Raw genomic sequence first — 17,106 nt, 5'->3', positions numbered from 1 at the left:
CACTCCCAGTGCAGTGCTGAGGGAGTGCTGCACTGTTGGAGGTGTCGTCTTTCAGATGAGTCGTTAAACCGAGGCCCCCGTCCGCCTCTTGGGTGAACCTAGAAGATCCAAAGGCACTATTGTGAAAAAGAGCAGGGGAGTTCTCCCCTGCGTCCTGGCCAATACTTATCCCTCAACTTACATCACTAAAAAACAGATTATCGCATTGCTGTTTGTGGGAACTTGCTGTGTGCAAATTGGTGTGCCCTACATTACAACAGTGGCTCCACTTCAAAAAGTACTTCATTGGCTGTAAAGTGCTTTGGGCCATCCTGAGGTTTGTGAAAATCACTATAGAAATGCAAGTCTTTCTTTCTTTGTGTAAAGCTGCATTTACCTCACACGGCACTGCGGACAATGGCAGCCCTGTGAGGTAAATGAGAGGAGGCTTTCACTTCCGGCAGTGTGGAGAACCGTCGCTCGAGGCGGCGAAGCTGGCCGCGGGCAGTGCCGAGTATCTTGGCAGCGGCTGGGCTCAGCCGGTGCAGTGCTGCTGTAGCTTTCAAAAGCTCTTATAATAATGTGTCCATGACTACACAAACCACTCTGGGTACAGGTATATTGTGTATCAGTAAAACAGTCCGTGACTACACAAACCACTCTGGGTACAGGTATATTGTGTATCAGTAAAACAGTCTGTGACTACACAAACCACTCTGGGTCCAGGTATATTGTGTATCAGTAAAACAGTCTGTGACTACACAAACCACTCTGGGTCCAGGTATATTGTGTATCAGTAAAACAGTCTGTGACTACACAAACCACTCTGGGTACAGGTATATTGTGTATCAGTAAAACAGTCCGTGAGTACACAAACCACTCTGGGTCCAGGTATATTGTGTATCAGTAAAACAGTCCGTGACTACACAAACCACTCTGGGTACAGGTATATTATGTATCAGTAAAACAGTCCGTGAGTACACAAACCACTCTGGGTCCAGGTATATTGTGTATCAGTAAAACAGTCCGTGACTACACAAACCACTCTGGGTCCAGGTATATTGTGTATCAGTAAAACAGTCCGTGACTACACAAACCACTCTGGGTCCAGGTATATTGTGTATCAGTAAAACAGTCCGTGACTACACAAACCACTCTGGGTACAGGTATATTGTGTATCAGTAAAACAGTCCGTGACTACACAAACCACTCTGGGTCCAGGTATATTGTGTATCAGTAAAACAGGTTTATTGAGCATTAAATATCCAGTACAAAGAAGTAATACTTAACAAAGAGATAGTCGCCGTCTTGTTCGTTCGAACCCCGGCGTTCCTTCCGAGTGATTGTGGCGCGGCCTCTTTATTCCCTTGCTGTGTTCTGTTGACTGAAGCTCGCTTCTCTGGGTTCTTGCTGTGTTCTGTTGGCTGAAGCTCCTTCAACTCTGATTACATAGTGCGCGCTGCTTTCAGTGTTCAGAAGAATGAGAGGGGATCTCATTGAAACTTATAAAATTCTAACAGGACTAGACAGACTAGATGCAGGGAGGATGTTCCCGATGGCGGGGGAGTCCAGAACCAGGGGTCACAGCCTAAGGATAAGGGGTGAGCCATTTAGGACAGAGATGAGGAAGAATTTCTTCACTCAGAGAATGGTGAACCTGTGGAATTCTCTACCACAGAAGGCAGTAGAGGCCAATTCATTAAATATATTCAAGAAGGAGTTGGATATATTTCTTAAGGCTAAAGGGATCAAGGGATATGGGGAGAAAGTGGGGACAGAGTACTGAATTTGGATGATCAGCCATGATCTCATTGAATGGCGGAGCAGGCTCGAGGGGCCGAATGGCCTACTCCTGCTCCTATCTTCTATGTTTCTATGTTTCTATGTTTCAATATCTGTATCTTTATACCCTTTCTCTCCCTTGTGCCTACGTGACAGTAATCAGCTCTCTGACACCTGGTAAATGTCCCTCCTTTCCTTGTCAGTCACCTCACAACATTTTATGACCTTGTTGATTCCACTAGGTCTCCCTCTGTGCATAACAAAGTGCTCTTATCTTTAGATGTTCTCTTTTCAAAGACCATTTCTCACGATGTTGTCTAAACAGTCTGTCCATCTTATAGTGGTGTCACTGAGGGGTGCCTCCAGTCCCTATCTCTCTTCTCTAACTTATCTCTTTTCCATAACATTACCGAATACCACGTCCCTGACAGTCTCCGTAGACTTAGCACTACATTTCATTACTTCAGTAATTGGAAACAGAGGTTTTTAGTCAGGTTGGCATAATTTTCCCATCCTGCCTTATTCTCAGCCATTCGCCATTTTCTACAGGCTTTTGGGTTTTTAATATACCATTTCACATATTATAGTTATACAAAAATGATTTTAGAATCTTAATAATGTTTACTAAATCATACCGATACACCCTATCCTACACTGCTTTTGCCGTTGCCGGCAAGCGCACGCCTTTCCCCACCACCCCCCACCACCCACCCCCAGCCCTCCCAGCGCTGAGGGTCCGCAGCCAGAGATGGAAGCCGCCAAAGCAACTTCCAAGCAACCGCCCGTTGCCAAGTGCAGCCGGTTTTGTGTTGCTCTGGGAATCACGTTGCGGTGTAAACGGGGCTGATTTTGTCCGAGGAGGCGTCTCTGAAGCGCCGTAGGACGTTTTACTATGTTAAAGGCGCGATATGCTCCTCTTGATATATATTTTATGACCTGAACTTGGGGATACAGGGCATCATTTCAAAGTTTGAAGGTGACACGAATCTCCGAAATGTAGTAAACAGTGAGGAGGATAGTAGCAGACTTCAGGAGGGCATAGACATGGTGAAATGGGCAAACACATGGCAGCTGCAATTTAACACAGAGAAGTGTGAAGTGATACATTTTGGTTGGAAGAATGAGGAGAGACAATATAAACTAAATGGTACAATTTTAAAGGGGGTGCAGGAACAGAGAGACCTGGGGGTGTATGTACACAAGTCTTTGAAGGTGGCAGGACAAGTTGAGAAGGCTGTTAAAAAAACACATACGGGACCCTTGGCTTTATTAATAGAGGCATAGAGTACAAAAGCAAGGCAGTTATGCTAAACCTTTATAAAACACAGGTTAGGCACCAGCTGGAGTATTGTGTTCAAGGGTGCACAAGAGATTTATTAGAATGGCACCAGGGATGAGGGACAACCGTTATGCGGAGAGACTGGAGAAACTGGGGTCGTTCTCCTTGGAGCAGCGAAGGTTAAGAGGAGATTTGACAGAGGTGTCCAAAATCATCAACGGTTTTGATAAGAGTAAATAACGAAAACCTGTTTCCAGTGGCAGAAGGGTCGGTAACCAGAGGACACAGCTTTAAGATGATACTCAAAAGAACCAGAGGCGACATGAGGAAAATTTTTTACGCAGTGAGTTGTTGTGATCTGGAACGCGTTGCCTGAAAAGGCGGTGGAAGCAGATTCAACAGTAACTTTCAAAAGGGAATTGAATAAATACTTGAAGGAAAAAAAATTACAGGGTTATGGGGAAAGAGCAGGGGTATGGGACTAATTGGATAACTCTATCAAAGAGCCGGTGCAGGTGCCATGGACTGAATGGCCTCCTTCTGTGCTGTATCATTCGATGATTCTATATAAATGCATGTTGTTGTTGTTGTTGTTGATTCCCTGACACTGTGAGCCGAGACAAATGGAACTGGTTATGTTCGAAGTGGTCTGTCTAAAATAACTTGATTATAAGACAAAATGTGCTGTTATGTTGTGAGAAAATGGCGGACACACACAGACACATGTAATATATTTATAAATATACACACACATACAGATACGTGTGATTTGAAATTCTCTTTCAAAAGGGAATTGGACAAATACTTGAAAAGTATAAATTTGCAGGGCTCTGGGGAAAGAGCAGGGGGAGTGGGATTAATTGGAGAGCTCTTTCAAAGGGCCGGCACAGGCATGGTGGGCCGAATGGCTCCCTTCTGTGCTGAATGATTCAAGGACGCTTATTAGCTTCCTGGGGATTGTGTTCTACAATACTGTCCATTTACAATTAGGGCCATTGGTTCGTAGCAACAGAATAAGTCAAATTCTATTTCTATTACATGACACTTGAGATTTTTACTGGTCTTTTGGGCGATGAAATGCCACGATTCTGTCCGCCCATTTTTTAATCGAAAACTATAATTTGGTGGCTTATCTTCCACTCTTAATGATGTATTTTGTTATAAGCCACGGGCTTAATAAAAAAGATATGTAAGGAAAGAAAAATGACCTTTTCAAATTCAACCTTCATCTTTGAAGGCTAGAGAATCCCACTTGAAGTCTCCTTCCAAACATACTAATGGAAGCTCTCGGATTAATGAATGCAGATCTAGTTTGTTAAAAGGGAAAGTTTCCATTTGTTCCATATCCTTGGGGGAGGAGGGGAGGGGGGCAGGTGGAGAACGCTCTTTTATTTAAAAGAAAAGCAGCATCTGGAGGAGCAAGCCATTTAATTTTTTTTTCTTCGCCCCCCCCCCCATTCTCTGTCAAACCAAAGTCCCAGGGCTGCTAAATATTTGATGGCCACGGTGGATGATACAGAAGGGTCCTGCTGCGAGAAACACTTCAAATGTGTCAATCTGCAGCCTCCGCCTGTCAGTACCGTGCAGTTTCCCCCCCTCAGGGCTTGGGCAAACGTGCCCATTAACAGTGAGGTTTGCACACGCACAGGCAACAGGATTGCTACCTGCACGGCTCTAGACTCGACCGTTTGGGTCTTTTTTTTCCAACGGTTCTGTCTGGAAATTTGTGGCAAACCTCGGTGACCAACCTTTTGGTCATCTGCCCTAATGAAACCTTCGTCCACGCCTTTGTTACCTCTAGACTTGACTATTCCAACGCACTCCTGGCTGGCCACCCACATTCCACCCTACGTAAACTTGAGGTCATCCAAAACTCGGCTGCCCGTGTCCTAACTCGCACCAAGTCCTGTTCGCCCATCACCTCTGTGCTCGCTGACCTACATTGGCTCTCGGTTAAGCAGTGCCTCGATCTCAAAATTCTTGTTTTCAAATCCCTCCATGGCCTCGCCCCCTCCCTATCTCTGTAATCTCCTCCAGCCCCACAGCCCCCTGAGATATCTGCGCTCCTCTTAATTCTGCCCTCTTGAGCGTCCCTGATTATAATCGCTCAACCTTTGGTGGCCGTGCCTTCTGTTGCCTGGGCCCTAAGTACTGGAATTCCCTCCCTAAACCTCTCCTCCTCGCTACCTCTCTCTTTGCTCCTTTAAAGTGCTCCTTAAAACCTACCTCTTTGACCAAGCTTTTGGTCACCTGCCCAAATTTCTCCTTATGTGGCTCGGTGTCAAATTTTGTGTCTTAAATACTCCTGTGCAGCGCCTCGGGACATTTTACTACGTTAAAGGCGCTATATAAATACAAGTTGTTGTTGTTATGTGGCTCGGTGTCAAATTTTGTTTGATAATTGCTCCTGTGAAGCGCCTTGGGGCTTAAAGGTGCTCGACAAATGCAAGTTGGTTTTGTGGTTGGATATAGTAAAAAAAAAATGGCACCAAAAGCTTGATTTTTATTTTGAAAAAATTACAAGCCCATTTTTTCCCCTACTTATTTCTGTTTCCCGTTGTACAGAAAGGGTTTTATGGGGTTTGAAATGGGCGGCGCGGAGTCAACTTTTGCGCCGGCGCCATATTGGTCCAGTGGCTCACTGGGCGTCTCTGCCGACCGCCTGAAACGAATTGCTATCCACCGGCCTCATTTAAATACAGTAATAAGGGTCCTGCACCTGAACCCTGACCTGACCCCTTTTTGCGGAATTGGTGTCTGGGAGCGTGTAATTGGTCCGATCCGAACACCGCCCAATCGAAGCTTGGCGCTAACAATCGGGAGGGTGGCTGCAGGAGCAATATTTAAAGGGATCATCAGCTCCATCATTCAGTACAGGAGCAAGGATGTCTTACTGCAGTTATACAGGGCCTTGGTGATACCACACCTGGAGCACTGTGTGCAGTTTTGGTCTCCTTACCTAAGAAAGGATATACTTGCCATAGAGGGTGTAATGTATGTACCTTTAAGGGGAGAACTACTTTTTACAGCTCCTGTATACTGTAGTACCGGCAGTGACCACACCTGTATATAAACCCTGAGTAGTGATCTGTACAATTAGTTCTAGAGTAACCCTCATTCAGTAAACACCTGTTGTACCGTTTCTCCTGCAGTCTGTGCCTTATTATACACAGACACAACATTGGCGACGAGCAGATTCGAACCTACCTGCAACTCTGCATCACCTCCCAGGGATTCGCTCCTGGAGAACAGTGGAAGGAGGTCGAGTCCAGAAGCACGGGCGTCGACCACGGGCAACTGCCCAGTCATCCAGCGGAGATTTGAGCATCGCAGGGGAGGCTGTCGAGAGCCAGGCTTGGCTTTCCAGTCACGGTGGTCCAGCGAAATGGGCTGGCAACAGGTACTGCGCAGACCCTTCCCGGACAGCGGCGGCTAGAGCCGACCAAGCAGCACAGAAAAAGGCCGAGCAGCATCGACGGGGGAGAGAGCGAGGGCAGAGTGCACAGGGCGCAGCCGGTGTTCAGGGCCGAGCGGCGTCAACGGGGAGAGAGACGAGAGAGAGCAGAGCGCAGCCGGTGTTCAAGGGCCGAGCAGCGTCAACGGGGGAGAGAGGCGCGCAGGAAAATGCGCAGAGCGCAGCCGGTGTTCAAGGGCCAAGCAGCGTCAACGGGGGATAGAGGCACGCAGGAAAACGCGAGGTGCTGCCATTGCCACGAGGACCGCAGAGAGCGGCATTGGCAGCAGCACAGGAGCAGCGCACGAAACCCACAGGGCGTCGCCATTTGCCACGAGGACCGCCGAGAGCAGCGTTGGCAGCAGCGCGGGAGACGCCATTTTAAGCCGCAGCGGGGAAGAAAGGAAAGCGCGGGAGATGCCATTTTAAGCTGCAGCGGGGAAGAAAGGAAAGTGCGGGAGACGCCATTTTAAGCCAGTCTAACCACACCCAAAAATGCTGAAGAGTGGCAGTATCACAGCGTTCGACAATGAAGTCGAAGATTGGACGACATATGTCGAACGCATCGAAGTATACTGCAAGGTGAATGAAGTGCCAGATGACAAGAAAGCGCTGGTATTGTTGAATTCAATGGGTGCAAAAACGTATGGCTTTCTACAAAACCTAGTAACCCCAGAGAAGCCAGTAGAAAAGGATTTTGAAAACATAGTGTCAATCCTACAAGACCACTTAAACCCCACACCGCTGCTGATAGCAGAAAGATTTAAGTTTCACAAAAGGAACCAGCATAAAGATGAAAGTAATGCTGAGTATTTAACGGAACTGCGCAAGCTATCGAAACACTGCCAGTTTGGAACGGGACTAGCAGATACTTTAAGGGACAAGTTTGTGTGTGGGCTTCAAAGTGAAGGAACCCAGAAACGGCTTCTATCAGAAAAGGATCTTACGCTGGACAAGGCTTTCAGCATTGCAGTATCACACGAAGCAGCAGCACGGGCCGCTGCAGAGATACAACGGAGACCGCAAGAATATGGCACAAATGAAATGTCATACGGAACAGTGAAGTGCTTTCGCTGCGGCAGAACAACACACGATCATAATGATTGCTGGTTCAAAGACAAAGTGTGCAGACAGTGTGGAAAAGTAGGACACATAGCAAGAGTCTGCAGGTCGGGAAAGAAAACCAGCAGCAAGAAATCTCCACAGGAGAAGTACAAGAAGGTACATAAGGTGATGGAGAGTAGTGCAGACGAACAGAAGAGTGATACAGACTCCGGAAGCAAGGAGCTGGGTTGTCTGAAACTACATAATGTGATCAAAACAGAGGATCACCAAACCATCTGGGTCACGCTCAAGATAGCCGGAGTCCAAGTGAAAATGGAATTGGACACAGGATCAGCCCTAACAGTCATAAACCGAAGGGACTACAAGCGGCTATTCTCACATATACCCTTGAGAGATACAAAGATTGTCTTGAAGACGTACACGGGGCAAAAAGTCTACCCCAAAGGAAAAATAAGGGTGAACGTTATATATAACGGCAAGGAAACACCAAAAATGGACCTATATGTATTGCCAGATGGAGGACCACCACTACTAGGAGGTGAATGGATCCGGAAGATACAGCTAGATTGGCATTCCATACAAGCACTGACTGTAGACGCCAAAAAGGATGATGACGTCACACCTGGACGACTGTCAAAAATGCTAACTGACGCAGAAGAAGTGTTCCAGCAGGGACTCAAAACACTAAAAGGAATAACAGCGACGATCAAAATAGAGGAAAATGCAAGCCCAAAGTTTTTTACGGCCAGACTACTTTTTACAGCTCCTGTATACTGTAGTACCGGCAGTGACCACACCTGTATATAAACCCTGAGTAGTGATCTGGATATTTAGTTCTAGAGTAACCCTCATTCAGTAAACACCTGTTGTACCGTTTCTCCTGCAGTCTGTGTCTTATTATACACAGACACAACAGAGGGAGTGCACCTGGGAATCCCTGGCCCAAGACCGCACAAAGTGGAGGAGAAGCATCTAGGAAGGCGCCGAACACCTCGAGTCTCTTCGCCGGGAGCAAGCGGAAACCAAGCACAAACAGCGGAAGGAGCGCACATCAACCCAAGCACCCCACCCACCCGCCCCTTCAACCACTGTCTGCCCCACCTGTGACAGAGACTGTCGGTCCCGCATTGGACTCATCAGTCACCTGAGAACTCATTTTTAATGTGGAAGCATGTCATCCTCGGTTCCGAGGGACTGAATAAGAAGAAGAAGAAGAAGTGCAGCGAAGTTTCACCAGACTGATTCCTGGGATGGCAGGACTGTCGTATGAGGAGAGGTTGGGTCGACTAGGCCTGTATTCACTAGAGTTTAGCAGAATGAGAGGGGAATCTCATTGAAACGTATAAAATTCTGACAGGGCTAGACAGACTGGATGCAGGGAGGATGTTTCCCCTGGCTGGGGGGTCTAGAACGAGGGGTCACAGTCTCAGGATACGGGGTAGGACATTTAGGACTGAGATGAGGAGAGATTTCTTCACTCAGAGGGTGGTGAACCTGTGGAATTCTCTACCACAGAAGGCCGTGGAGGCCAAGTCACTGATTATATTTAAGAAGGAGATAGATAGATTTCTAGACACAAAAGGCATCAAGGGGTATGGGGGAGAGAGCGGGAAAATGGTATTGAGATAGAGGATCAACCATGATCATATTGAATGGCGAAGCAGGCTCGAAGGGCTGAATGTCCTACTACCGCTCTTATTTTTCTATGTTTATATGTTAGGCTTTATCGGTTGCTGAGGTGCTTTATGGCCAATATTTTTTGGGCAATCTTGTCTGGGGTTTTTTTTCGGGCTGTTCATTACTTCCAGAGAGTGATTTCGGGAGCTTTCTAACCATTGTTAGCGCCAGCACCATCCTGGAACAGGCTGCTTGGGTTCGCACATGAGGAGGGCGAGCAGCAGCAGCAGCAACAACAAGGATGGCGGCGCAAAGCTGGGGAGGCTGTTGGGAGAGGGCGAAGGGGAGGAGGGCGCAGGAGGTTTCAGGGGAGGCGGGTGTTCCGCGACAGAATCCCACACCTGAGCCCGACCGAGGAGCGGGGTGTCGAGGCATAAGAACATAAGAACATAAGAAATAGGAGCAGGAGTAGGCCAATCGGCCCCTCGAGCCTGCTCCGCCATTCAATAAGATCATGGCTGATCTGATCCTAACCGCCAATCCACTATCACAGAACCATCTCCTGAATCTAACAGAATTAGACACACAAAATAGGAGCAGGATCAGGCTACATGGCCCCTGGGCCCGCTCCGCTACCCACAGGGCCATGACCGATCCGAACCTAGACTCATGTCCAAATTCCTGCCCGCTCCCCGTAACCCTTAATTCCCTTTACTTCTAGGAAACTATCTATTTCTGTTTTAAATTTATGTAATGATGTAGCTTCTACAGCTTTTTGGGGCAGCATATTCCATGGACCTACCACCCTCTGAGTGAAGTAGTTCCTCCTCATCTCAGTTTTGAAAGAGCAGCCCCTTATTCTAAGACTATGCCCCCTAGTTCTAGTTTCACCCATCATCGGGAACATCCTCCCCGCATCCACCCGATCCAACCCCTTCACAATCTTATATGTTTCAATAAGATCGCCTCTCATTCTTCTGAACTCCAATGAGTAGAGTCCCAATCTACTCAACCTCTCCTCATATGTCCATCCCCTCATCCCCGGGATTAACCGAGTGAACCTTCTTTGTACTGACTCGAGAGCAAGTTTGTCCTTTCTTAAGTATGGACACCAAAACTGTACGCAGTATTCCAGGTGCGGTCTCACCAATACCTTGTACAACTGAAGCAATACCTCCCTATTTTTATATTCTATCCCCCTAGCAATGAAAGCCAACATTCCATTGGCCTTCTTAATCACTTGCTGCACCTGCATACTAGAACGGCGGCTGCGCTTCAGCGGGGGAGGCAGTCACTGAGCCTTCTGGCTACAAGCTGCGGCAGCAATTGGAAACAGGGCAGGGGCAGCAATTCCTGTGGTGGCGATGTTAACCGCGGCTTTAAAACTGATTTAATCTGGAGCATTCCCAACTCCATCGGGAGACTGTTTAGTCAGTTTGCTGCACACACCTCACTGCAGTAAGCATATAATAAGTAATAAGCAAGCATATAATAAGTAATAACCAACAGCATTCCAAAAAATAAAAGAGTTGGAATTTCACTTAAAAAAAAATATGCATTCTGGTTAACCTTGATAGATATAAAATTATACAAAATTTATGTAATTGATAAATTTTTAATTTAAAATTAAAAAAATAAAAACATGTGAGATTTGTATTCTCACCAGACCAACCAGGCCATCACTTCGTAAAAGTGACCTCAAGTTACTCTTCCACATCCTGCCCATCGCTCTTGTTCACAGAGTCACTATTGGGCTAGAAATTCATTATAGCCCAGGAATGGGCGATATCTTTAGAAGAGTTTGAGAATTAGCGCCAGGTGCTAATGCTTTAGACTGCATGCAAAATTCATTCTCACTGCTCAAAGAAATGATTGGGGCGCTACATCAAGTCTTAAAGGCCTAGCTCAGTGGCGTTACACTCAAAGGGTGGACCAATATCGGGTGCAGTCTAATCGCAACTCATCATTGCCACAGGCTTTTCCCAGTGCTTAAAGGGGAGGTTCATTGATGTTGCAGCACCTCAGTCTCAGCATTGCTGGCTGTGCAGCTGCCTCAGCAAGGAGAAGCATAACAAGGAGAAGGAGCCGGAGGACTGAAGCAGGTGTGCTAATGGCAGACCCACCTCAGTTGGGTGGTCAGGGTGATTGAATGCTTCAACAAATGCTACATACCACCGTCTGTACCACAAGCTTCACACACTGCCCAAAGCACCACACCTCCAGCGCTCACCCACCAACAATCTCTACCTACCAACACTCACACATCTCACATCTTGCACACTATAACAGCTATTCAACTATGGCAGGCACAACGATTATCAGTTATTAGAATGAATGTGATATGTGTGATATATTTAGTCATAAATTTATTAATGGAGTTTGCAATATTTTGTTGTCTCTCTCATTTCACTTTTGCGCCCAGGAGGACGCTGTGATATGGCATAACACAGGGCTGGTATGATGGGCATGTGGTGAGCAAAAGGGATCTGGGGTTTAAGTCATCCTGGTGTGAGGCTGGAGGTCTGTTTGGAGGAGGTGACAGAGTTCTGTGACCACCACCGTGGTGATGCAAAGCTGTCTAATACACTGCTCCTCGCTTAATTGAAGATAGGAGAGGTGCTGTTGGAATACCCTTGGAGTGTAAGGCCCCCTGATGAGAGCCCTGATGTCCCTCCTTGTCCCTCTGTGCACATGTTCCCATATTTCTGGCTGCCTACGCTCCCTCCGCTGTACATCCTGGAGGGCGAGGTGCCATGTCAGAACAGCAATCTAGTATACTGTATTCGCTGCTCACGATATGGTCTCCTCTACATTGGGGAGACCAAACGCAGATTGGGTGACCGCTTTGCGGAATACCTCCGTTCAGTCCGTAAGGATAACCCCGAGCTTCCGGTCGCCTGTCATTTTAATTCACCGCTCCATTCCCACTCAGACCTCACTGTACTCGGGCTCTTGCATTGTTCCACGGAAGCTCAGCGTAAGCTTGGGGAACAGCACCTCATCTTCCAATTAGGCACTTTACAGCCTTCCGGACTCAATATTGAGTTCAACAATTTCAGATCATAACCTCGGCCCCCATTACATTTTTACTTATATTTTTATCCACACCTTTGTTTTGGCCCTTTCCCCCCCCTTTTTCTCTCTCCCACATGGCAGCCGTCTCCCATTCCGCCAGCGCATTTCACACCTAATCTAGAGCCGTCTTTTGTCTCCACTAGTCCGATCACCATCTCGTCTGGTTTTGAATACCTCTTAATGTCTCTTCACTTCTCTTTTGTTCTCTCCCAGCCTGGCCTCTTAATCGGTTTCATTTCCTGAGCTTCTTCAGTCTTGACAAAGGGTTTCGACCTGAAACGTTGACTCTATTTCTCTCTCCACGGATGTTGCCTGGCCTGCTGAGTTTTTCCAGCATTTTCTGTTGTTATTTCAGCCCTCATTAATGTTGCCAAGTGTAGCAGTTTGAATCTTTGAACAATAAATGTAAATGTACAAAAACAAAAAAGGCACTTTGCACTTGCCAGAAGACTGCTGATAAGAAAGGAGCTTGAAATTACTCATACATAGTGATCCACTGGCTGAAACTGACAAGAAACCATTGAAGCTAACCTGCCCGGACAGCTGCGAGTGATTAATGCTGATGCCTTTAAATATTGTCGCTGGACCCGGCTTCCGTCAGCTGTGTGCCTGCTCTCCCTGTCGCTGTCTGGTCGAGGTGCTAATTTCCCCAGTGGTACGTTGTACTGGTGGTGCAATGGGGGGGGACCAGATTTGCTGCCACTAATGGGAGGTGCTAACCAATTGAATTTTTCCCCCATTCTATCCCAGCCTCTCCCCCACCTCGATTCAACAGAACATTCTTCTCCCTTTCCAACCAGATCATAGCAGCACAGAAGGAGGCCATTCAGCCCATCGTGCATGAGCCAGCTCTAAAGCCTAGTCTGACACTCCCAGTGCAGTACTGAGGGAGTGCTGCACTGTCGGAGGTGCCGTCATTCGGGTTAGGCATTAAACCGAGGCCCCTGTCTGCCCTCTCAGGTGGACGTAAAAGATCCCATGGCACTATTTCGAAGAAAAGGAGGGGAGTTATCCTCAGTGTCCTGGGGCCAATATTTAACGCACAATCAACATAACAAAAACAGATGATCTGGTCGTTATCACATTGCTGTTTGTGGGAGCTTGCTGTGCGCAAATTGGCTGCCGCGTTTCCTACATTTACAACAGTGACTACACTTCAAAAAGGACTTCATTGGCTGTAAAGCACTTTGGGACATCTGGTGGTCGTGAAAGGCGCTACAGAAATGCAATCCTTTCTTTTTCTTTCCGGTAGTAGCTTCTCCTTTTGGCCAGGTCCAAGCACTTTGTTACCTCTGTCTGATTGGTTTGTCCTTTCTCTAATGGACTAGTAATTGTTGGCAGAAAGCTTTTCCCCCTTCAGTTGTGTTTAAGCATCAACAAAAAGCTTCTGGTTGAGAGATATGAGTCAGAACACTTAGTGAATGCTCCTCCTTTGGTAAGATAATTGCACAAAGTAGTTTGACTACTATGTTCCTCTCATAGACTTTCAACTTATAAATAACTGCAACAATCAAGGAGAAAATTTTTGCTTTTAACATCTATTAGTCTATTGAAAAAAGCCAAACAGCGATTTTTTCCAGATCAAGGTTAAGTATCTTTCCTGCTATTTTTGATGCACTTCCAATATATTCTCCATGATGTGGAGATACCGGTGTTGGACTGGGGTGGACAAATGTAGGAAGTCACACAACACCAGGTTATAGTCCAACAGCTTTATTTGAAATCACAAGCTTTCGGAGCGCTGCTCCTTCGTCAGGCGAACTTCACTTTGTCACTTCACCTGCGAAGGAGCAGCGCTCCGAAAGCTTGTGATTTCAAATAAAGCTGTTGGACTATAACCTGGTGTTGTGTGACTTCCTACAATATATTCTCAGTTCACAGCACCCGTGCACTCACACACACACTCACACACACACACACACACACACACACGCACGCACACACTCACACACACACGCACACACTCACACACACACACACACACACACGCACACACACACACACACACACACACACACACACACACACACTCACACACACGCACACACTCACGCACGCATGCACACACACACACACACACACACACACACACACACACACACACACACGAGTAAAGACACACTAGAACACTGGACAAACAATTGAGCATGCTGCCATATTTTTATCCAAGGGATCCTGCAGTGGCGTGGCGCGTTGGCGTCCATGCACTGCACACGTTCTCCCATGATCTTCTTCATGATGACATCCCAACTGTGCAGGCACCAAGCAAAGTCCGAGCACTTCTCCACAGGGAGAATATGTTGATTGGAGAGGCATCCCAATGTGTCTCCTGGTGGCTGCTTTCAAATCTGCTTTGGATGAGGTCGAGGAGCAGGTTATCCGTCCATCCCTTTGGTCAGGGGTGATGAGTGAGACATGTAAGTGACTCTAGAAAGGGAAAGGGAAGAAATGACCTTATATTTTAAAGAAAGTGTTTACTGAGCTAGACATAGAACTTGGGACCTACCTGCAGAGTTAGCTGACCTGGTAGTAAAAGCAGAAAATGCTGGAAATACTCAGCTGGTCAGGTGGCATCTGTGGAGAGAGACCTTTCATCAGAACTGGAAAAAGTTAGAGACGTAACAGATTTTAAGCAATTGCAGGGGCAGAGATAGAGAGGAGGGGAGGAGGGAGCAAAAGGGAAGGTCTGTGATAGCGTGGAAGACAGGAGAGATTAAATGACAAAAGGTATGATAGTACAAAACAAAAGGAGATGGTAATGGGACAAGTAAAGAAACAAAAGATGGGTCTAGAAGAGGTGTAAATGGGTATCGCAGAATCATCAACAGCTGCCATCTGAAAAAATAAGGGCAGAGGTTATGGTCTGAAATTGTTGAACTCGATGTTGAGTCCAGAAGGCTGTAAAGTGTCTAATAGAAAGATGAGGTGCTGTTCCTCGAGCTTATGTTGAGCTTCGTTGCAACAGTGTAAGAGGGCAGGGACAGAGAGGTCAGAGTGGGAGTGGAGCGGAAAATTAAAGTGACAGGCGAGCTGTAGATCTGATTAATCCAAATACATTATAATGTATCTTATTTTACTTGATTGTGAAAATAGGAATGTACAGAACATAGCTTAAGTAGCTAATCCCAAAGTTTAAAATATACTGCTCTCATACCCATCAATCTCTTTTTCTGTTAAATATCCATGGTATTGATATGACTGGTCCAGTTCAGCTTCTGGTCATTGGTTTCCCCCAGGATGTGATAGTGAGGGACTCAGCGATGGTGGTGCCATTGTATGTCATGGGGAGATGGCTGAGTTTGCGAGATGATCATTACCTGGCACTTATGTGGTGCGAATGTTACCTGCCACTTGTCATCTCATGTCTGGATGTTGTCCAGGTCCTGTTGTAGGCTGGCATGGACTGCTTCATTATCAGACGAGTTGTGAATGAAGCTGAATACTGTGGAATCGTCAGCGAACAGCCCCCGCTCCTGGCCTTATGACTGAGGGAAGGTCATTGATGAAGCAGCTGAAGTTGGTTGGGCTGACGACACTTCCCTGAGAGACTCCTGCGGTGATGTCCTAGCAGCATCACTAGCACCATCTCCATAACCATCCCTCAACCAACATCACTAAAACAGATTATCTGCTCATTAGCACATTGCTGTTTGTGGGAGCTTGCTGTGCGCAAATTGGCTGCTGCGTTTCCCACATTACGACAGTGACTCCACTTCAAAAAGTACTTCATTGGCTGTAAAGCGCTTTGAGACATCCGGTGGTCATGAAAGGTGCTATATAAATGCAAGTCTTTCTTTCTTTCTTTGTGTCAGAGGACTCCAGCCATTGGAGGTTTGCCTTTTGACCCCCAATGCCTTCGGTTTTATCCACCAGCGAGGCAGCAGCGCTAGGAACAGCCCTTTCCAAACCTAAAACATTCAAATAGGACAGACAAGCAAGTAAGAAATATAAGAAGAAATTGGGGTGAGGTCGCTGGGCTTTGAAGCCTGGATTGCCAGGGCTTAGGGGCTACATGTGACTCACTAACTAAAGGGCAAAAATATTAAGGTCAAAAGAATGAAAGGAGAGGTTAGAAGGATTTTTTTTTACCAAGATGGTTGTCAGGACAGAGACAAGCACTGGTGGAAGTGGATAAATAATTGAAAAATACATTTTTAAAAAGGGTATGGGAAAAGGGCAGCGGAGTGGGGCTGTGTCAACAACTCTTTGAGAGCTGGCAAGGGCATCATGGGCCAAATGGCCTCTTTCTGTACTGTAAAATGCTATGATTCGATTCTATGTAATCCACAGGCCCCTGTTCCAACAGCCCTGCTTTAAACTGAGAGAGTGACAAAATCCACCAGAACCTGGGTAATTGTCCCCAGTATTTGTACAGAGTTGTTTTATGAGCAGGAAGCCAAGAACTCTTGATAGGACAGCCAGATCCCCCCCCCCCAACCCCCCTCTGTTGATTAATAGAGACTTGATCTCATCTCAAAAGTGAGTACATGATGGTGGAGTGTATTATATGGGTTGCACTCTGCTCTTACAATGAAGCATTCATAACTGGAAGAAAGTACTGTGCTCCTCACACACATCATTTCAAGAGATGCCAATAAATCACCAGGTCAGATAAGCCAGACCTGTTGAGCAGGAGTAAAAATTGCAGTATCCTTTTGCCCATGTCTTGTTTGTTGTAAGAGTACATTTCTCTGTGTGTTTGGATTCAAAAATCAATCAACCAGGGACTTCTGGAGAGTTGGGACAGGTTCAAGACAATGGAAAGAAATAGATTGCAGCTGTAAATTGTTATACTGCTGTGATCTTATCTTGGATGAAACACAATATAATACATACTGGATGTTGCTGACAACCC

This window comes from Somniosus microcephalus, chromosome 19 (assembly GCF_052327205.1).
Source record: "Somniosus microcephalus isolate GS21.2 chromosome 19, FLI_Smic_1.0, whole genome shotgun sequence".
Taxonomy (NCBI): Eukaryota; Metazoa; Chordata; class Chondrichthyes; order Squaliformes; family Somniosidae; genus Somniosus; species Somniosus microcephalus.
The sequence above is the reverse complement of the archived record's forward strand: the minus strand, read 5'-3'. Positions refer to the sequence as shown.